The following is a 23,351-nucleotide window of genomic DNA, read 5'->3' as shown; positions in this document are numbered from 1 at the left end:
AGGCATCTATGCAACATGAGGTAGGGGCCCTGGACTACATAGAGGAATATCAAGTCAAGAGGTTAAGGATCACCATCTTCTCATTTGTAGACAGACTACTTTGCCTCAAATTCTGTCTCTGTAGAATAGTAATGGGCTAATATCAGATCACCAACTACCTCACTTCTGCTGGTCTTACATTCAATATTTAGGGTATAATTACTACAATACACAATGATGGAACTCTTGAAAATATCATATTATTGGATTCTGGTTTCTAATCTATTCTACCATCTGCTATTTTATGAGTGAATTCATTCCCATTCATATCCACAGTTATGATTACTATGTGAGTTCCTCCATACAATCTTCTTCTGTTTATCCTCTCTTCCTTTCTACTGTATTTTCTCTAAAGTATATTCTGCATTTGATCAGTGCCTTTCTTTATACACATTCCCTTTTATCACCTGCTTTTCTCTTATTCCCTTCCTCTCCTTCTTCCCTATTGGGGAAGATAGATTTAGAAAGATAGATAGATTTTACCCAATTCAGATGAAAGTTAAATTCAAGCTTTGGCCTCTTCCTCCAATTAACAGATGTTCTCACCATATGAAAAAAGATATACTCATACCTCTCTTTGATATGTTGCACCTTAATGGTGATACTTATAAATTATATTTATTAGCATAGTCAAAATAAGCAAGAATTTTGGGCCTTGATTATAAAATGCTGCATCTCTCTCTGATTCACTTGACCAAACTTTCCCTCTTCTTTCCATTCTTTTCTTTACTGTCTTCTATGTTTCAGGGTCAAATATCCTTCATTAAATTAAAAAAAAACTTTTTTTAATATTAGCATATATTTTGGTGGAGGTCTTTGCATAGTTGACATTCTACTGATTAGCTCTGGTTTTTTTGTATCTTCTACAAAAGCTTGTCTTTTATTTTCTAAATCTGATTTATTGCCAGCTATAAGGGAACATTTTCATCATCCTTGACTCTTAAAATTTGTTCCCTGAAGTCAGTAGTTGCTGCAAAAGATTCCAGCTCTCTTACAGAGAAGACACATAGAAAATCCTCCCCACTTTGGAAGTAGTTGTCCCTGATAGCCAAATAGTCTCTCTGCCTAGCAGTGTCAAGTGATCTGACAGTTCTCAGATGAAGAAATTAAAGCCTTCTATAATCGTATGAAAAAGTGATCTAAATCACTATTGATTAGAGAAATGCAAATAAAAACAACTCTGAGGTACCACATCACACCTATCAGAATAGCCAACATGACAAAACAGGAAAATGATAAATGTTGGAGAAGATGTGGGAAAATTGGAACACTAATGCATTATTGGTGGAGTTGTGAAATGATCCAACCATTTTGGAGAGCAATTTGGAACTATGCCCAAAGGGCTATAAAAATGTGCATACCCTTTGACTCAGCAATAGCACTTCTAGGGCTATATTCCAAAGAGATCACACAAATGGGAAAAGGACCAACATGTACAAAAATATTTATAGCACCTTTTTTTTGTGTGGTGGCAAAGAATTGGAAATTGAGAGGATGCCCACCAATTGGAGAATGGCTGAGCAAATTGTGGTATATGAATGTGATGGAATACTATTGTGCTATAAGAAATGATGAACAGGCTGACTTCAGAAAAAGCTGGAAAGACTTGGGTGGTCTGATGCTGAGTGAAGTGAGCAAAACCAAGAGAATGTCATGCACAATAACAACCATGTTGTGTGATGACTAAGATTGATAAACTTAACCCTTCCTGGAAATACAAGGATCTAAGACATCTCCAGAGGCCTTGGAATGGAAAAATACTGTCCATATCCAAAGAAAGAACTATGGAAGTTGAACTGCTATTTTTTTTTCTCTTCTGTTGTGTTTTGTTTCCTCTTTCTGATGGTTCCTCCTATTGGTTTTAATTTTTATTTACAACATCACTAATGTGAAAATATGTTTAATATGAATGTAAATGTATAGCCTATATCAGATTGTGCGCCATCTTGGGGAGGGTGGTGGGGAGGAAGGGAGAGAAAAAATTTAAACTCAAAAGCATAAGGAAGTGATTATTGGTAAATAAAAATAAATTAATAAAAAAAAGAAAGACAACAGTTGGGGTTTGAGATAAAGAGCACTAGAAACCTAGTGTTTCAGAGTCCCACCCATAACTCTGTGTGGTAATCACCCACCCTCTGGGGACCTCAAACTACAAGCTGGAATACAGTTCAGAGGAGTAACCTAAAAGAGATACAACAATAATATTTTAAAACTTAATCAACAAACATCTTTATTTTACAGGTTATTTTCTAGGAAATTTAATTCTTACATCTTGATAAATATTAGTTACTTACCAAAGTACTGTTGTTTAGTTTCCAAATTTTAGGAATTATAAACTAAAATCAGTTGTGAAATAATTCCAGAAATGATTAAACTACTGAAGCAATCAAAAAAAAAAAAAAAAGAATGTTGATATGGGACTCTTCCCCATCCAGGACTACCTTGTTTTGGTACCTGTCAGCTTTGGTCTGGTCATAGTCTTCCAAAATTTATTCTACATGAACAGTAGGATCAAAGCAGATTTCTCCAGCCACCTCTGACCACCATAATGACTCTGTGCAAAGCCAAATAATTCTGGCCATTGGGCTTATTTGCTCCCATCTTTTGTTATGGAGGTATCTCAGGAGGAAAAAAAAAAATCTGTAGACCAGCAAGAAGTGGAGGCAGGCAAACAGGCACTTCCAGGGTGAGGCTGAGGCCACTACTGGCACTGCAGCTGCCACCAGTACTACAAGGCTGGCTCCTACTGCTAGCTGCTGCCCCTGCGTTTTTGTTCATTTGCCTGTTTAGTTTAGTTTTATTTTGTTTTGGGGGGGGAGGCAATAGGGGTGAAGTGATTTGTTGAGGGTCATACAACTAGTAAGTGTCTAAGGTCATATTTAAACTCCGGTCTTCCTGACTCCAGGACCAATACTCTATCCACTGCATCACCTAGCTCCCCTTGCCCTTTTATCATTTTGGGATTTCATTTATATTGTCAGTGTTCCAAACCTGGATATAGTTTCACTCATTGCAGGACAAGGGGACCCAAACTTGCCAATATGATCCAATGAGATGGCCTCACGTCTCCTGTAATTCTGCTGCTTCCTTGGGCCATGCGTAGCTGTCCAACACAAATGAGCATATTCTGGAGTATAGACCAGAGACCTCACAAAGGCCTCCTCAGCCAGTCTGTGTTTGCAAGTATAGTGGAGGACCTTTACTATAATTCCCACAGATACATTCCAGTGAGGCAGAGTGGTGAATAGAGCCACCCTTGGATGAGATGCAAGCAGGGACCTCCTAAGCAATGTGCTCAGGATTTTCCATTTCTATTTTGCCCTCTGATTCTAGAATATCAGGACAGTTTTCCTTGATAATTTCTTGAAAGATGATGTCTAGGCTGTTTTTTTGATCGTGGCTTTCAGATAGTCAAACAATTTTTAAATTATCTCTTCTGGATTTATTTTCCAAGTCAGTTGTTTTTCCAATGAGATATTTCACATTGTTTTCCATTGTTTCATTCTTTTGGTTTTGTTTTACGATGTCTTGATTTTTCATTAAATCACTAGCTTTCATTTGCTACATTCTAATTTTTAAAAAAGTATTTTCTTTAGTGAGCTTTTGGACTTCATTTCCATTTGGCCAATTCTTCTTTTTAAAGCATTCTTCTACTCATTGGCTTTGTGGACTTCTTTTGCCATTTGGGTTAGTTTGTTTTTTAAGTTGTTATTTTCTTCAGTATTTTTTTGGGCCTCCTTTAGCAAGACGTTGACTTGTTTTTCATGATTTTCTTGCATCACTCTCATTTCTCTTTCCAGTTTTTCCTGTATTTCTCTTACTTGCTTCTCAAAATCCTTTATGAACTCTTCCATGGCCTGGAACCAATTCATATTTTTCTTGGAGGCTTTGGATGTAAGAGCTTTGACTTTGTTGTCTTCTTCTGTTTATCTGTTTTGATCTTCTTTGTCACCAAAGAAAGATTCTATGGTCTGAATTTTTTTTTTTGCAAAGTTTACTCATGATCCCAGCCAATTACTTAAGATATAAACTCTTTTTTAAGATAGGGCTCTGCTTCCAGTGTGGAGAATGTACTGTCCCAAGCTTTTGGGGGGGGGTGTTCTGCTGTTGTTTTCAGAGATACTTCTAGGGACCTGTAAATTTTCAGTTCTTCCAGGATGGTATGATCAAGGGTGAGGAGTTTACTCCTTTCCTGGAATATGCTCTGGTTTATGAGTGATGGCAAGTGCTCTTTTCTGCCTTGGAACTGTGAGGAGGATTCCCTCTCTATCACCACTACAAGCTCCACCATGACCATGCCAGCACTCCTCATCCCATGACCACCACTCAGAACTGTGACACAGATCCAAGCACAGGCAAAGCAAGAGAATCCTGCCTCAGCACCAGCAAAGATATTCCTGCAATCCCCCTCTCAATTCCCCCTCAGTCTGTGGGCTGTAAGCTCTGGAAGCAGCCGCCACACCGGGGCTGCAGCCAGGACTGGGGCTGGGACTGAACTTCCCTTTCACCTCAGTCACAGACTTTTCCTACTGACCTTCTAAGTTGTTTTTGGCATTTGTGGATTGAGAAGTGTGGAAACCACGACAACTGGCCATGATTCAGTCCTCTTAGTCTGGCTTCAGTTTTGCTGAGGCCTTGTTTTTACCTGTGTGCCCATGCTGAACTGTGCTCCTCTCCCAGCCTGGTGCAATAGACCTTTCCAATCAACCATTCAGGTTGTCTTGGGCTGGAAATTTGTTTCACTCTGTCTTTTTGTGGGTTCTGCTGCTTTAGAATTTGTTTAGAGCCATTTTTACAAGTATTTGGAGGGGTTTGGGGGAGAGCTCAAGCAAGTCACCACTTTTACTCTGCCATCTTGGCTCTGTCTCCTCCCCCACCCCACCATATTATTTTCTTAATCCAACTGAAGTAGTATTGGGAAGAAAAAAAAACTTTCATCAATAAAAGAAAATTGGCAGGTTGATGAATTGAGAATACATTGATTCAAAACTGGAATACTATCAAATTACAAATGCAAATGCAAATCCAGAATATCAAAAAGGAAAATAACAAAATTGAAAGAGAAAAATTAGGTTTATAAATAAAATTAGGAACTTCTTTTTAAACCAATAAAATAAAGAAATCATTAACTAATGTTTAACAGAAAAATAAAATCAAATTATCAGTGTAAAAATGAAAAGATGAGTCCACAGACAATAAAAAAGAAAAAAATTAATAGAAACTATTTCAACCAATTATACAGCAATAAAACTGACAATATTATAAATAAAATGAATTAATATTTACAAAAATATAAAATGCTCAGTTTATAAGAACAAAAAATAGAAGACTCAAATAATCTAATCTTAGAAAAATAAATTTAACAGACCCTAATTAACTCTTAAAATGGGGAGAGGGAACCCAAGGCTAGATGAATTTATAATTGGATTCTAATAAACTTTTAAATGACAATTAATTTTGCTATAATATAAACTGTTTAAAAAGGGGAAAAGAAATATTCCTACCAAATGCATTCTGTAATATAAATATAGTTTTGATGCCTAAACCACAGTGACACAATATAGAAAGAAAGCCATAGACCAATATCAGTAATGGATATTGATGTAAAAATTTTAAATAAAACTCTGCATCACAATGATTATATATACTCTGGCCAAGTTAAATTTGTAGGAGGAACTTAGGGTTGCTTGATTGCTAAGAAAACTGTCAACTTAATTGACCATATTAATAACAAAAACAATTGTCATAGATTTGATCAATAGATGCAAAACAAATCTTTAGACAAGATTTATCACTCATTCCAAGTAAATACACACACACACAACCATAGAAATGTGAGAAAATCAAATGATTCTTATTCTCTTTTGTAATTGATTCTATTCTGCATCACCCCCAATGTGCTGTACAAATTGCCTACTCCATGTTTCTTTGTCTCTGTGTTAAGTTCAGAAGTTACCTTTCTTTTCTAAGGTAAATTGTCCCATAAATCACTCTAAGTCAAAGAAATATATTATCTCTACATTATTACTGCCCAGGTACAATTAAGGGAGACCTATTATCTTGCTAATAAGCCTTGCAAGATGCATGTGGGTAACTGGAAGTTTGTTATCTCTGCATCACTGGCTTTCCTTCAAGAAAGTCTGGATTGTTATCACTATGACCCTAAGTAACTATGCAAGTAGATACCACTAATGAGCTTTCTATAGCAACAAGATACAAGGAGGGGTTGCTGCTAGTCCTGCATGCCTCTCTTCCATCCAATCACATTGTTTTCAATCATCTATGATATTTAAGACTTTGTAGCCAATCATATGCTTTTAAGCTTCCTGTTCATTTTTCTCTTCCCAAAACTACATGAAAGCTAGTAAGCCCTGCTTCTGGGCTTATTGAGAGAGTCCATTGACCCAATTTATTGGTTACTGCCAGACTAACTAATAAATTAGTCATGCTCAGACCACTGTCTGTCAGTGTACCTTAATTTTCAAATGTAATAAATATTTGGACCTTTCCTTAATACAATAAGTAATATATCTAAAGACATTATTCAGCATCTGCAATTGACATAAACAAGAAGACTTTCCAATGATATCAGAGGTAATACAAATATGTCCATTATGAATGTGACTATTCAATATAGTTATAGAAATGCCACTATATCAATAAAACAAGGCAAAAAAATTAAAGAATAAGTATAATAAAAGAGGAAATGAAATTGCCACTTTCATATATGATATATCTTATTTAGACAACCCCAGAGAGTCAACTAAAAATAATCAAATAATTAGTTTCCACAGAATAGAAGATACAAAATAAACCAATAAAAATCATTTTTTTAACATATTACCAACAAAATCTAGAAGGAAGAACTAGAAAAATGAATTACATTGAAAATATCTACAGAGAGGGGTAGAGCCAAGATGGTAAAGGCAGGGAGTCACCTGAGATCTCAAAATTCCTCTCCAAACAACTTTAAAAGAATGCCCCAAAATTAATTCTGGAGTGGCAAAACTAGAAAAGAAAAAAAAAGGATAGGGTGAAACAATTTTCCAGCTCAGGACGACTTAGAGGTTAACAGGAAAAGCTTGTCTCCCTGGGGTAAAAGTGGAGTACAATCAAGTACAGGTTGAACCCTGGCAATCCAGCAGTAGCCTTCGGGATGACTGAATCAGTGGCAACCCACAGATGATAAGGGGGGTTCAGACAACTAATCAGAAGGAAATTACAGGGGACCCTTTCTGGCACTTAGTTCAAGATTCTGTTTATTAACAAAACATGATTCCAGGTCAGAGTCCCAGGCAAGAAGAAGCACTAGCACATTACAACATAAAGTCATAACAAAGCAGGTACCCTGGTCACAGTTCTAGGGAAGAAAAGAGTGCTTCTGGTGGTTCACAGATAACAGGCCAGAAGAGCAGTGACCACATCTCTCCTTAGATCATATTACTTTGGAAGAACTGAAAACTTGCAGGCTGCAAGAAGTAGTTCTGCAAACAGCAGCATGAAAAACCTGAAGTTTGGGACAGTGACTCCTTGAATCTGGGAGCAGAGCCCAACATTAACATAAAATCAAAAGTTCAGAAATAGGCTTTAAAAATTAGCAAATGATAAAAAAAAGGACCTGACCATAGAAATTTAGTATGGTGATAGGGATGATCAAAACACAAACTCTGAAGGAGATAACAAAGTCAAAACTGCTCCATCCTAAACCTCAAAAAACAAATGCAAATTGGTCTCAGGACCAAAAAGAATTCCTGGAAGTGCTCAAAAAGGATTTTAAAAATCAGAGAAGTAGAGGAAAAACTGAGAAAAGATATGAGAGTGATGAAAGAAAATCATGAAGACAACAGTTCAGGAAAGGAGCACAATAATATACTGAAGGCAATAACAACTTTAAAAAATAGAATAGGCCAAATAGTGAAAGAAAAAAAATACACTGAAGAGAAGAACTACTTAAAAAATAGAAGTGGCCAAATGGAAAAAGATGTACAAAAATTCACTGAAGAAAGTTGAATTAGGGCTTAGATTCTTAAAATCTAGCCACTACTCAGATTGTTATAATCTAGCCAATAGCTTACTAATGTTCACACTTCTTAAGAGTCTGCCCAATATAATGGATGTTCTAATAAATGTTGTCTTTGGCTGAAAGAAGTCTTGGGTCCAATTCTTTCTGGCAGGACCTACTTGTGATTTTGGGGTCCAAGCACCCCTAAATCCCTAACCCACAACATTTTGGTGGCCAGCATGGGGAAACTGCCTAACCCCAAGTTCTTCTCCAGCCAAGACTGGAAAGTATATAAGCCTCCCCGTCCCTTTCTTGCTCTGCAGTTGGGGTGGCTCTCCAAGAACCAAGGCTTGGAGGTGCTTTTCAGGCAGACAGTTATGAGGCTGTCTCACACTCAGCCTGATGCTCTCAGGCTCTTGGTCCACTGAGTTGGTTCAAGGCCAAGGACCTGGGTACACCTTCCACAGAATAGAGGACAATGACAGATGCCCTATCTGGAAGTGTATGCACAATTCTGTCAATTCTCTTGGCATTAGGGAATTGGGAAAAACTGCAGTTTCTTTTTGGTTCCCTGAGCCTTACTTACTCTCTTCCCTCTGCACCCCTGAATCCTCCTTTATAGAGGTTACAGGTAAAAGTTAGAACAGCTAAAAATATCTTAGCAGATTCTGGAAGTTTTGTGATCATCATTAAGGAGTGTTTCAAAACTCTGTACAACCTGATCACTCCTTTCCTTTGAGTCAAGAGGGTATCTATTAACCCCTCTCAAAGGAGAAGAGAGTTTCGTCCTTTGCCTCTCACCTTTGATTTTGACCTCCCCCCCACCTGCGAAAAGGAAGGAAGGGGAATGAGCAGTAGCTATAGCATGGGCCCCACTGGCAATGGCCTTGGACCCTAGGGCAACCTTTGCTTGGAAGCATCATCCAGATTCAGCACATCCTGCTCAAGGTAAAGAAGCTGGCCTCTGAACTTGGGTAAGCACACTCTCTTAAACTTGTAGTTTTAACTGGTAGTGATGAGATGTTGATTTTCTATGTAAAGTCATTTGAAAATTAACAAAATTGAAGTCACTTGATTGGTAATGGGTTTGTTTCATGTTTTGAATTGGTGAACTTTTTGTATCAGTTATGTCAAGCAACTTTTCATAATTTGGTTACTGTTAAAATAATTTGGCTATTGTTGGTTATTGTTTTCATGTGTAAGCTAGCCAAAAAGCATGTTTGGTTTTGATTTGCAGAATATTTGCAAGTAATAGAACTCTCTAACGATTGGCTTTTTGCACCAGGACAAATTTAAGTTTGAGAAGTAAATTCTGTGAAAAGGTTTTCCTAAGCTGTGATTAATGAAACTTGCTGTTTGAGGTAAAAGCTCCTAGGATTTTATTTTGAGTTGTCTGATGGATCATAATCCAATGATAATTAAAAATCCAACATCTGAGAGAACTGCCACAAGTTACTCAGAGAATGTGATACTGGTGGGAAGTCAGCATTGGGAAAAGCCAAGAGGACAATTTTAGCCTCAGTCTAAGATGGGATCCTGTTGGCTCAGTTTCTCCATTATGTTCCTTTGAAAAGGAATGTTACCCACCTGGCTATTCCTGAGTCTGGCTGTGAGGTGGATTTAATACTGCATGGCTGGAAAACTGAATTATCTGAATCTAAATAGAGCTAAGGATGATTTATCTTGTCGTATCTGGGCCCTGCAGTCTTTTCTGTCAGGTTTGTCTCTTCCAGACTTCAGGCCATTTAACTACGATTGATAGCAAACAGTGAGTACCAGCCAATGTCCTCCCATGGATGCAGCTTATGCTGTGTTCCAGTCAACCACTTTGGGATCCCCTTGGGCCAAGGACAACTCTATGCCCCTTGGCAGCAGGAAGCAGTTTTAGAAGCTGAGACCTTTGCACATTACCCTAAAAGAATTTAGGTCCCATTTGTTTGAGGGGGGAATGATGAGGATGGGATATGGACTCACAAAGGAAAAATCTCTGGTGTTCCCCTGATGCTATAATCTCATCAACTGGCCTTTTATTGTGGCTACACCCAACCTCTCAATTCTGTTATCCTTAACCTAGTCTAGCCCTCCATTTTCTTACTTCTGCATGACCTCAGGTCACTTCCCACCCTTAATCCTATCTAGGCCCCATTTTCCCTTGTCCAAGTGGTCCAGGTCGCTGGAGGTCAATTACCTCATAGACTACTTGGCCACTCCTAGATCCCTCCCATAGTCTTTCTATATAAAAGGTCCATCTTGTCTCCATTAAGATGTTTAGATTTTTAAAATCTAGTCACTGCTCAGATTCTTATAGTCTAGCCATGGGCTCTGATTCTTAGAATCTAGTCAATGCCTCACAGACTCTCAGATTCCTCAAGAGTCTGGTTAATATGGTGGATCTTTAATTAACCTTGCCTTTGGCTGAAAACAAAAAGAAAGTAGAATTAGTCAATTGGAAAAGGAGGTACAAAAATCTAACTGAAGAAAATAAGTCATTAAAAATTAGAATTGGGCAAGTGGAAGCTCATGATTTCATGAGGCATTAAGAAACAATAAAACAAAATAGAAAGAATGGGGGAAATAGAGTGTGAAATATCTTATTGAAAAAAAAAAACTGACCTGGAAAATAGATTGAGGAGAGATAATTTAAGAATTATTGGACTACCTGGAAGCCTGATTTAAAAAAAATAAAAAGAGACAGAGTGAGCTTAGACATAATTTTTCAAGAAGTTATCAAGGAAAACTGTTCTGGTGTCTTAGAACAGGAAGGTAAAGTAGAAATTGAATGAATTAATTGATCACTTCCTAAATGAGATCTGAAAATGAAAACTTTCAGAAATATTATAGCCAATTTCAGAGCTCCCAGGTCAAGGAGAATGTATTACAAGCAGCCAAAAAGAAATAATTAAGATGTCAAGGGTCCATATTCAGAATAGAACAAGATTTAGCAGCTTTTATATTTAAAGACTTGAGGCTTTTAATATGACAGTTTGAAAGGCAAAGAAGCTCGGATTACTTCTAAGAATCACCTACCTAGCAAAATTGAATATAATCCTTCAAGAGGAAAACTGTATGTTTAATGAAATAGAGAACTTTCAAGCATACCTGATGAAAAGATCAAGTCTGAATAGAAAATTTGAATCTCAAATATAAGACTCAAGAGAAACATTAAAAGCAATTCTCTCTAATGAAGGTCTCATTTATCAAATATATAGATAATAGAGTCAAATTTATAAGAATACAAGTAATCCCCTAATTGATAAGTGGTCTAAGCATATGAACAGGCAGTTTTCAGATGAAAAAATCAAAACTGTCTCTCGTGATTAGAAAAAAATAGTTCTAAATCACTCATTATTAGAGAAATGCGCATTAAAATAACTCTGAGGTTCCAGCTTACACCTATCAGATTTGCTAATATGAAAGAAAAGAAAAATGATAAATGTTGAAGGGGATGTGGGAAAAATGGACACAAAAGCACTGTTAGTGGAGTCGTGAACTGATCCAACCATTCTGGAGAGCAATTTGGAACTGTACTCAAAAAACTATAGAAATATTGAGAGACTAAAAGAGAAAAAAAAAAGAAAAATGACCTAAATGTATAAAAACATTTATAGCAGCTCTTTTTGTGGTGGCAAAGTATTGGAAATGGAAGGGATACCTACCAGTTCAAGAAAGGCTGAACAAGTTGTGGTATATAGTTGTGATGGAATACTATTGTGCTGTAAGAAATGATGAGCAGGATGGTTTCAGAAAAACATAAGAAGACATATGAATTGATAGAAAGTGAAGTAAGCAGAACCAGAAGTATAGGATACACAGTAGCAGCAATATTGTATGATGATAAGCTGTGAATGACTTAACTATTCTCAGCAATATAATAGTCTAAGACAATTCCAAAGGATTTATGGTGAAAAATGCTACCCACTTCAAGAGAAAGTATGTATGGAATCTGATTGCAGATCAAAGCATACTTTTTTAAAACTTTATTTTTCTTGTGTTTTTTTTTTGAAGGGGGAGAGTTGTGTTTTCTTTCATAACATAAGTAAAATGGAATTATTTTTCATGACTGCCTGTGTATAACCTATATCAAATTGATTTTTTCCATGCTTGGGGAAGGAAGGGAGAGAATTAGGAACTCAAAATATTTTTTAATCAAATTTTAAAATGGTTTTTACATATAATTTAAAAAAAATAAACATTTTGAAAGAGAAAATAGCTACAGAAAATATCAAATATTTGGATAGTCTACCTGCTATAGGTGACACAGGACTTATATGAACATAACTACAAAACACTTTTTACACAAATAAAAACAAATCTAAATAACTGGAGAAATAATAATTGATCATGTGTTCAACCAAGACAACATAATCAAGGTGATAATATGACCTAAAATAATTTACTTATTATAAAAATAAATTATAAAAATATCAAAGACATAAAGGATGACATCTTGAACAGTTATCAGAAGAATGAATCTATATATATGTATGTATATATAGATATATGTATATCTATATATACATGAATATATATCTTAGATCACCAGGATATATGAATAAAGGTAGATTTCATGATCAAAAAAGAGATCTGTGTCATAGAAGATAAAATGGACAATTTTGAATACATATAATTTGAAGGGGTTTTTTTGCATCAACAAAATCAGTAGTGATAATATAGAAGAGAAACAGGTAAATGGGGAAATTATTTGTCTTAAGTTTCTCTCATGACTATCATTTCTTAGCTATGTAAGAAACTGATAGGAATTAATTAGTGTAAGCCAATCCACAATTCAAATGTGGTCAAAAGTTATTAAGAGGTAGTTTGAGAAGAAGAAATAGAAGCACATGATAACCATAGGGAAAAATAGCTAAATCACTAATAATTAAATAAATTAAAATGAATGAGATATCTGTAAAAAAACAAACCAAAACAAAATAATAACAACAGCAACAACACATCTAGCACAGTGTCTGGCCCATAATGAGTCTATATATATATACTTATTCCCTTCTCCTTCTTTTGATGAGCAATATAATGGTAATTACCAGATCTATACCACAAATACACACATACTCACATACTTATTTATTTGTACAAAAATATTTAAAGAAGCTCCATTTTTGTGGCAAATAATTGAGAACTGAAGGGTGCCTGTCAGGGATTGGCAAGACAAGTTACGGTATATGAATATAATGAAATACTATTGTATTATAAGAAATGATAAAGAAGATGATTCCAGAGAAACCTTGGAAGACTTATATGAAATAATGTAAGGAAAAAGTAGGCAAAAACATGAAAATAATTTACATAGTAACTGTAATATTGTTTCTCATTGATTGAGGAGGGGGTCTGGCACAGGGACATTGGAGGAAGAAAGGGAAGATATTCATTTGAAAGAAAATAAATTTTAGTTAAAATGAACCTTTGGTTATCTGTTTTCCTAGCCATGTTGGGGAAGCTGAGATTTAGGGCATGTATATGGAAGTCCAGTGGAGTGTTCTCAGCTCACAGTGGGTGCAGACAATCATCTAGGAATCTGGGCCACAAGTCCTTCTATGTAATTGAATTCCTTGTTATTTACTTTATACCATTTCCCTCAGTGCTTTCTGTTTTCAGTTTGTATTTCTGCTTGATTGTTCTTAGTGAGATTTGGTGGAAATGTGGTCACTGAGCTGTGAATTTGAATAAATTATGAATCTTAAATGAGTCAGGAAATAAGAGAATGGCAAGAGGGAAACTACCCATACTTGAGAGAGGCAAAAGGGGTAGGGGGAGAGGGTAATAAAGGTTGAGATTCAGACCACTGGTAAACCTATCTCAAATTTAAAATGAAGTTTTAGTCAGTTTTTTTTCCCAATAAGTCTGCTGATTACTCCTATATAATAATTTAAAAATAAATATTGATATGTATTTTACACTTAAATTTCCTCTGGTTTGAGGTATTAAGAAATTGGTATCAATTTTTGTTTGAGTTTGAAAGACCTAGATTACAATACAAGGTTGGAAAATCTGACTATCTACTAGAGTTTTAAGAATATAACTCATGTTTCAATCAGAGAAGATGGGTCAGATAAAGAATAAGGAAAATATATATCTGTCATAAAATATTATAGAATTCAGTTGAATCAACAATTAAGGCTTCTTGAGTTCTATATTTAATTAACAACAGTGAAAATGTACATTGTACCCATAAATAATTGTTCTGAGGTGGTTTACATATTGGATACAGATACAACATTTTCTGGGTTGAGATGAGATACGGATTAGATGTCATTGATTATGCCAGGGACAAAATTGTTAAATTTGCATGGTATCTCCCATAAGTTATCTTCTTTTTTAATTCAATGCTTCTCAGACCAGTATCCCTTTTCATAGCCTCCCAATCCCTAGGAATTTAGAATACTTATCTGGTCCTTTGACTATCTAAGATCCCTCACTACAGGGTCTGTTATATATCTGTTACAGATAGAAAGACAGACAGACAGACAGACAGACAGATAGATAGATAGATAGATATACAGATGGATAGATAGATGGATACATACATATGCACATACATATATGTACATATGTATATATGTGTTTATGCTGCATGTATATCTGATATACACATATGCCATATGTATATGTGTATGCTATGTGTATATTCTGTATATATATGCTATATAAATATGCTATGTATATTTGTATATGTGTTTGTACATATACATATGTGGTGCATATATGTGTGTTTGTGTGTATGTATAGCATATATATGCGTGTGTGTGTATATATATATATACAACATACTATGATACATAACTTTTCTTCTTCCTCTGAACTCCATGCAAACTTGGGTGTGAAATTCATAAGCAATGGGCCAGTTACTCTTCTAACCTATCCAGGATAAAATTTTAAAGAGTAAAATGCCTTAATTTGCCTATTGCCTATTGCCTATTTGCCTGTATTTCCAACTGTATATCTTTTAGCAGGGGTGTGTTGGAGCCAGCTCAAACCAGCTTTTGAAAGCTGATTTTTAAATTCTTATTGGGAGCATTTGAACCTTGGAAATCAATAATTGCTAAAAATCATTGCTTAGTTTATTATTTTGTTGATTGTCTTTTATTAAGAAAGTGATGGAGAAAATGTTAATGATATAGATTAAACTTAAAAGTGCATCCTGTATTCATTTTTCCCCAGAAAGCTGTTTGTTAAACATTATCCAGTATACCCCTTCTATTAGTCATCTCAAATTCAACATGTCCAATAAACAATTGCTTTTACCTCCTCTACCTTACCTTCTTTATTTTTTTCCCAAATATAAGCATTCTTTAGTCCATTGTACAGTCTTAGAGCCATCTTTTGCTCCTCACTCTCTATCACCCTTCTAAATCTCATTAGTTTCTGTCTAGTGGTTTTTATCACCAAAATTACTATAACACCTCTCATGTATGTCCTTTATTCCACTTATCCACCCAACAACATAATTATGGTCTTCATCATGGTTTGTCTGTAACATAACTAGAAACAATAGTCTTATAATTGATGTCATTCTGCCCAGTTTCTCCCTTCTTAATTCATCCGTTAGACAGATGCCAAAGCAAAATGTCTAAGGTAAAAGCCTACCCCTGCACTGGGTACAGTGGCTCTCTCTCTTACCTCTAAGTTAAAATATCAACTCCTTTTTTTTAGTTCAAAGCCCTTTACAATCTGACTGCAACCTATATGTCCAGGTTTTCCACATATTATTACACATTTAAAATTTACATAAAATAGACATGAGTAGTTTGTTTTGCAGGACAGTCACAGTTGGAAGGGGAGGTATTGAAAGGCATAAAGTGCAGTTCAAAGGAATAGAAAAAAAGCTTCTAAGAGGTGGAGGTAAAAAGTTGATCCTGTGCAAAGGGAATACCATTACAAAAGCATGAAGACAGGAGATTTAATTTCATGTAAGATGAAAAAGAAGTGAGCCATTTGGGCTGGAATTTAGAGGGCACACTGATTTTTTTTTAGTAGAAAAAAAGATTTTGACTTAGAATCAATAAAACTTAGCAGCTGGGCCTAGTAGATGAGTCTTCAACCTTGAGTCAGAATGATCTGGGTTTAAATTCCCTCTTACATTTATTAGCTCTGACCATCAGCAATTTGCTCAATTTTTCTTACCTCAGGCCTGTTTCATAGACAAGTTGGAAACATTATGAGTTTCAAACACTTAAGCTTATAAAAAGATTCATTCTTTATCTAAAGAGGTAAGAGACACAGGAAACTACTAGATTTGGGGGGTTGGGGGGAGGTGAACAAGGGTAGCACTTGGTGAAATTCTTCCCTGCCCCTTTTTTTCATCTTCTCTTGCCTTGAACTGGGCATCACTTCTACATCATGCTGCAGCATGTGGGCCATCTCTTTCCTAGCCTCCCTTTATGTTTTCTCTCCATTCAATAGAATTTATGTTGCTTGAGATCAAGGACTGTTCTTTTTCTGGCTTGTACTTATATCCCCAACATTGAAGACTGAGCTTTTCACATAGTAAGCACTTAAATGTTGCCTTTATGTTTACCCATTCATCTTTTTATCCACAGAAAAACTGATTGTTTTGTTTTCTTTGTTTATTTTGTTTTGTTTGAGCATGGTTTCCTTTTTCCCTGGACCCTCTCTTAGCTTTGCATTTTTGTAACACTGTTCTCCCTTGTTTCTTCTCTTACGCCTGTGGCCCTTCCTTCTCACTCTCTTTTGCAGGACAATCATTAACAACACCTCCCACCTCCAGAAGTGTGAATGTACTCCAAGGCTCTGCCCTCTACTTTCTGTTCCTAATACAGTACTCTACTCTTTCACTCCCAACAAACCTTTTTGCCAAAAGCCAGACCAGAAGCCAAGTCCTGAATGATTTAACCCTTTATTTCCTGAAGTTCTCCACCTACTTGCTTGATCATCTGCTCTGTGGTTGCCTCAGTCACCCACAATAGCTATTGCTGGTTTCATTACATGTCATGGCTTTGTCCCCTGCCAACTGCCGTGTCCTTCAGGCATATTCTCCACATACCCTCTTTTAACTTACAATTCTTGAATCATAATGAAATCAACTTCCCCATTACATTTGGAAAAGTTGATCAATTCAGTCTGCTATAACTTCATCATTGCTGTAACCTGCAAACCAAAATATCCCTCCCTGGCCACTCTCTTAGATCTGCTGTCTTCTGTTAGAATGAAGGGCATCTGGGTGGTGCAGTAGATAAAGTGCTGGGCCTGGAGTCAGAAAGACTTATCTTCCTGATTTCAAATGAGCCCTCACACATGTACTGACTGTGTGACTGTAGGCAAGTCATTTACCCCTGTTCTCCTCAGTTTCCTAATCTGTAAAATGAGCTGAGGAAGAAAATGGTAAAACCATTCCAGTATCTTTGCCAAGAAAACATTCAAAAAGGGTCACAAACGGGAAGATACGACTCAAAAAAATTAATGAACATCTGAATGAAACATCCTTAGTACAGAAAGTATTTTCTCCCTTGTAGTCCCAGTATATCTACTTTTTAATTTTATTCATTCATTGGTTTTCTTATTTGCTTTTGCTTAATCATCATCTTTACCTTTTCAACCAACTGATCAATACACATTTATTAAGGGATTACTCTATATCATATATTGAGCCAGTCTATCTCCTGAGCTCTAATCCTACAACTCCAACTCTCTATTGGACATTTTGAAATGGATGATCCAGAAAAAAAAATCAACATATCTAAAATTGAACTTATTTCATTTTCCTCTCAAATGCAGTTCTTTTTTTTTAAAGAGGGTACCATCATTTTTCTGCTTTTCCTGTTTACAACCTTGAGATCATTTCAAGTGCTTCATTCACTCCATATATTCATTCAATTATCAAATTTTTTGAAGTTTACCTTGACAATAACTCTCACATCCTTTCCATTCTCTCTGATAATATAGCCATCAAGTCTTCCTCAATTCTCACCTAGGCAATTGTTATGGTCTCCTAAATGATCGCCTTGCCTCAAATATCTCCTCTTTTTCATATAGACTTAAGGCCTCTGCTAAACTGATATTCACAAAGAGCCAATTTCACCATTTTACTATCATTCTTAATGAATTTAATTACCTCATTATTATTAAAAACAAACTTTTTTTCATTTAAAGTTCTTAACAAACTAGCCCTCACATACCTTTCCATCATTATTGTGTTTTACTTCTCTCTATATACAATATTTCCTTTTCTTGTCTCCATGATTTTTACCTGAATGTTTATCACACCTCAAATTTATTCCCTCCTCTTCTCTAACCCCCAAAATCCCTAGTTTCCCTAAAATCTTAGTTCAAACTACTTCTTCAACTTGATTTTCCAGAAACCTCTTGTAACTAGTCTCTTCCTCTAGAAATCTAGAAAAAGTATATATAAACACACTTACATATTATGCACATATATTTATATACAAATGCATGCATATACACAATATATCAATACATATATATATATTATATATATATGTTGTCTCTTCTAGCTAGGCTATAAGCATTTCAGAGCAGGTAAGACTAATTTTTTTTATTTTTTGTATCATGAGCACTTAACAGTGTCTGACACATAGTAAATACTTAATAAATCTTGTTGATTGATCACCTTTAAAAAAATACTGTGATTAGGATGTCCTCCCTCTTTAACTGCACCTCTCACACTCCCTTCAATCTCAGCTCTTAATATCTCCCAAATGAGATGATTGTTATCCCCACCCCCACCATGTGGATAATTACAGAAATTAATGTGTATATATTTTAGATTTATTTGGAGTATTTTTCTCACCAAAAGAATGCAAGGCCCTGGTGGGAGGGGATTTTGTGGTCTTATCTTTCCATTTTCAGCATCTTGCACCTTGACCTATACATAGTAGATACTTATATGATTGAATTGAACTAAATTACCTCTCCTAAATTCATGCATAACATTTAGAAGAAAATAATAACTTTGGTAGAAGTAAAAAAAATCAGACACTAAATTTAAAAGAGAAGAATTAAAGTATTATTGTTGTTAACGTATTATTTTGGGAGTGTTTCCTCTGGTGGTCATTTGTGAGGGGGCACCAAAACATTTTCTAAAATCAAAGAAATAGGATCATCTCCCTAACCATTACTCTCTCAAGGAACAGCATATCAAACTTCTAATACATGAGAAATCAGCAGAAGAAATCCATCTTCATGTTTAGGATACCTCATGCTTCCACTTCATGCGTCAGAGAATTCAAATGAATATTAAGATGAGGAGAATAAGAGGTGAAACATTATAGAGAACACAACCACCATAGACTGTCCAAGTATAATGCTAAGGATTATTGCTTATGTGCTAAATAAATGCTGAAAGGCAATGTGTTGAATGGGAGCAATTGCTCCATGAGCCTTAGTCACTGCCATTTCTGTCTTTTATGTACTTAAATGTGTAAGATTACCCTTGAATTGATATATTGCTATGCATTTAGTCTGCCTGCAAATACCGACTCATTGTTCTATGTCTTTCAATTTAAGGAGCCTGCTGGTACACAAGCTCTTTTGTCACAGCACTCATTTTCCTCAGGTTGCTGGGCTTATGGATAATGTATCAAACAATATGGTACATTAGAATTGCCAGATATCATGGTTCACCAACAATTCAAATTAAATACAGATGGGTTGATACCGCCTAAGAGTTAAGAGAATGAATTGATTTGACAGGATTCTATTAAATCAATTTAGACAACAATAGAGGCAGTTGTAAAAAAAAAGATTTTCAGTACTTTATGGCTGCTAGAATTCTATGACTTCCTTCTCTTGAGAAAATTGCTATTTCTCCAAGATCAATACACAAACCCCATCTATTTTGATCACTGGGGCCAACATTTTCAATTTGCAAGTTTCAGACTTGCTCTCATGTTCAGATACAATGAAATACAATCAAAACTTCCACAACTCAACATTGAGAGAGGGGAATAGGTTGACAGATATTCTGGAAGAGTAAGAGATCACAGTCCCAAAATTTTCTTTTTAATTTTCCTCTCAAAGGAAAATCCCAATCTCATACCCCCCAAAATGCATTCTTTATTTTCTTGTTTTCTATGATGATATATTTGCAGATTGAGATGCAGATAATAGCTATGGAACATAATGATAAATGAAAATATACTGCATGACCCTGGGAAAATGTCTTAATTCTCAGGTCTTTCATTTTCTCAACTATAGAAAGCATTGTTCAGCTGGGAGAAGGAGTACATTTCAAGGGAAAAGGGAAGTCTACTGGAAGTTAAATTAGAGGAGCTTTAATACCTGCTCCAATTTTAACATTTTATGATTCAACGTAGTGTAGCAAGTGTACATGTAACAAGCACTGGTTCTACATTCAGAGGACCTTGGTCCAAATCTCACATTGTATGCTTTCTACTTGTGTGACTTGGGGCAAATAATTTCACTTCTGAGGACTTCCATTTCCTCATCTCTAAAGTCTGGGTGTTGTATTCAATGACTTTTGAGCTGCTTTGAAATTCTATATCTATGATGTTATGGTACCATGCTCCTGAAACTCTTTGGATCAACACGTTACCATACTACTCTATACAATGAATGCCTTGCCACTTCCTCCCACTATAGTGCTCAACTCTACTAGGTTTTATGCTGTCAGTAAAGCATATTGATCCCTTGAGGACCTACAACACTAAAACTCACTGACTGCTTGATTCTTAGATATGCCTCAAAACAACAACAACAACAACAACAATATAGACTGTTGTAATGCCCATCACTAATTTTATGACTCTTTTCTTTTACAATGCAAAAGGGTCTCTTTGTCACAGTCACAGGGAAAACAGGAGGATAGAGAAATATCAAGGGTTATTCAGCTAAAATGGGTTCACACTAAACAGCATCTCCCTTTTCTTTATAGAGCCAGCAAACTCTGAAATTCATCAGAGACTAAGATTTGTCCCTGGTTACCTTGCCTATGTGATTTGGTTCTGCTGTAATGTTCCAGTATTCTTAGATGCTTAACACCAAATGAAGAACACTTGTGTTAAAATTAGTGCACTTCTGTGATTTAAAAAAAAAAAAACAAACAAACCAGAAAACAAAAAAAAAGAAAAAAAAACTTAGAATTATTGAGAGTGGTACATCATCTCCCCAAAGAAATTTAGCCTGATTCTCCTTTACCAATACAATTCTATAACTAGCTCATTATCCATCTGCATCACCTGTCTATGGAACAAATCATGATTAACTAACTCATTAAGCTTTCCATTCAACTTTATAGCATAATATGGACAATATGTAGTTATTTCTCTCTTGTGTCTCAATGTATATGGCTAAGTGCATTGGAATCATATGATTATGGATTTCATTAGGGAGGCATTGTCATGTTCTGGGGATTATAACATCATTTGTGAATAGGGACATTTACAGAACCACACCATTATTGTAATATCCTTCTTCTTTCATATTTTAGGTAGGGTATATTCCATGACACCAGTAAACAACCTGGGAAAGCAAATAAATATATCCTTATTGCATATTTTATTATGGAAGGAAAAAAATAAATCAGTCACATACACATAGAATGAAATTCCCCAGAAAGAATCCTATACAATTTTATACTCCACAACCCTTCCAAGAAACCATGGCTTCAAAGAAAAAGTGATCAATAGCCCCAGAGCTGTCTGTGGACTTTGGAATTAAGGGAGTATGTGAAGTTTCTGAAACAAACTGGAAGATGGAAAAATGTGAGCTAGTCACAATGGATAAGCTTAGGTATAGTAATAGGAATGTCTCAAAAATGGAAGCATTTCTGTATTGGCAAAAAAAAAAACAACAACAACACTAAATTCCTGAGGAACTGTGGAAGTCCTAAGACCAAGTTTTAATCAGATCTGAGGAGGACAAAGGGTATATCCTGTTATGATGGAAGAGCACCTGACTGAAAGCTGATCAATCTCTCCAATGCACCACCTAGATTGACCACTGACACATGTTATTTGTGTGATTATGGGCAAGTCATTTAAACTCTCTGAATCCAATTCCAGTGTTCTTTAAGCTATTATAACACTGTAATATCATCTAAAAAAAAGTTTGTATATTTGTACATGTACCACTCTACTAATACATTGGATTATGAAGCTTACACAAAAATTATACTTTAAATGGGAGATAAAATTGTAACAATTTAAAAATATTTTTGTTTTGTTTATCATTGGTACAAAAATCTCTTTGCTCTTGGTAAAATATTATTTAACAATATTTAAACATTAATATTAGTAGCATATTTGATATTCAGAACCATTAGCCCTTTTTGATGTCCTGTGTTTTCATCTTAGAATCTCTAAGATGCCCTGCACTGAATGGCTTAAAAAGTATGAGTAGTATAATTAAATCCTCAATAATTCACATAATCCATTATCTCTCCAAATTTGTGTTTCAGTCATTAATGTTATAACTGTAACTAATAAACATATTAAATATTATCCTGTCTTAAGGTAGGGACAGATTGACTATTGCTATCACCATCAAAGTTCTCATGCATACTAGCTTGCCATATTGGGTATTATCTTCTCACATACCATTACATAACAGTCTGAATAGTTTGTGTATAGGCCAGGTAATTTTATTTTTAAAAAATTTTTTTTTTTATGTTGTGTGTTTAAACTCTTAAAAACAACAGGGCAGAAAAGAGGGTGTAATACAATTTTTAATTTGAAAACATTATTTGCATCAATAACTGAAATATAAGTTCTACTTTATTTCATTTGGTTAAATTATTTGTTGTTCTTTGTATATTTAACATATTGCTATTTTAATTAAGAGAAGGATATCAGTTATTATATCTGAGGTTTTAAAAAGCTGGGCAGTGTATAACATAAAGACAAAACAACTCTACAATCTCTGGTTTACTTGTGCTACCAAGAAAACAAAAATAGTTTACAATAAAAATTTTAACTTTAGTGGAAGACACAACAAAAATAGCTTTTAAATTATCTATTTCCTGAAAATTAAAAAAAAAATTTCTTCTGTGAAAGACCTTTTTCGTTTCCACTAGAAATGTACACAGAGTTCTTATTTATGATAAAGTTTTTATTAAGTTGTTTTATTCTTTGACACATAGTTATAAAAAGGCAATATTTTCAGTTTTTCTTTGAATGGGTGTTATTTGGGAGTAATAATAGGTTATTTGATATATTCTAACTTCTCAGTATTGAATACTGAATGGTGTCAAATAAACTTTCTGAAAATGAAGCAATAAAAATGTGTTCCAAGTTGAAGATATGGGAACCTGAGGAATGAAATGAGTAGTTGTCCTGAAATGTGTATGGAATAGTATTTT

General features: G+C 35.1%; 1 pseudogene; it reads right to left on the bottom strand.

Moving 5' to 3' along the window:
• Positions 1 to 698: 698 nt before the first annotated feature.
• LOC114034586 lies at positions 699 to 2,640 on the bottom strand (annotated as a pseudogene).
• Positions 2,641 to 23,351: the final 20,711 nt, after the last annotated feature.

This window comes from Vombatus ursinus, unplaced genomic scaffold, assembly GCF_900497805.2.
Source record: "Vombatus ursinus unplaced genomic scaffold, bare-nosed wombat genome assembly UNPS02009062.1, whole genome shotgun sequence".
NCBI classification, from domain to species: Eukaryota; Metazoa; Chordata; class Mammalia; order Diprotodontia; family Vombatidae; genus Vombatus; species Vombatus ursinus.
Note: the sequence above shows the minus strand (reverse complement) of the source record. Positions and strands in the feature narration are given on the sequence as shown.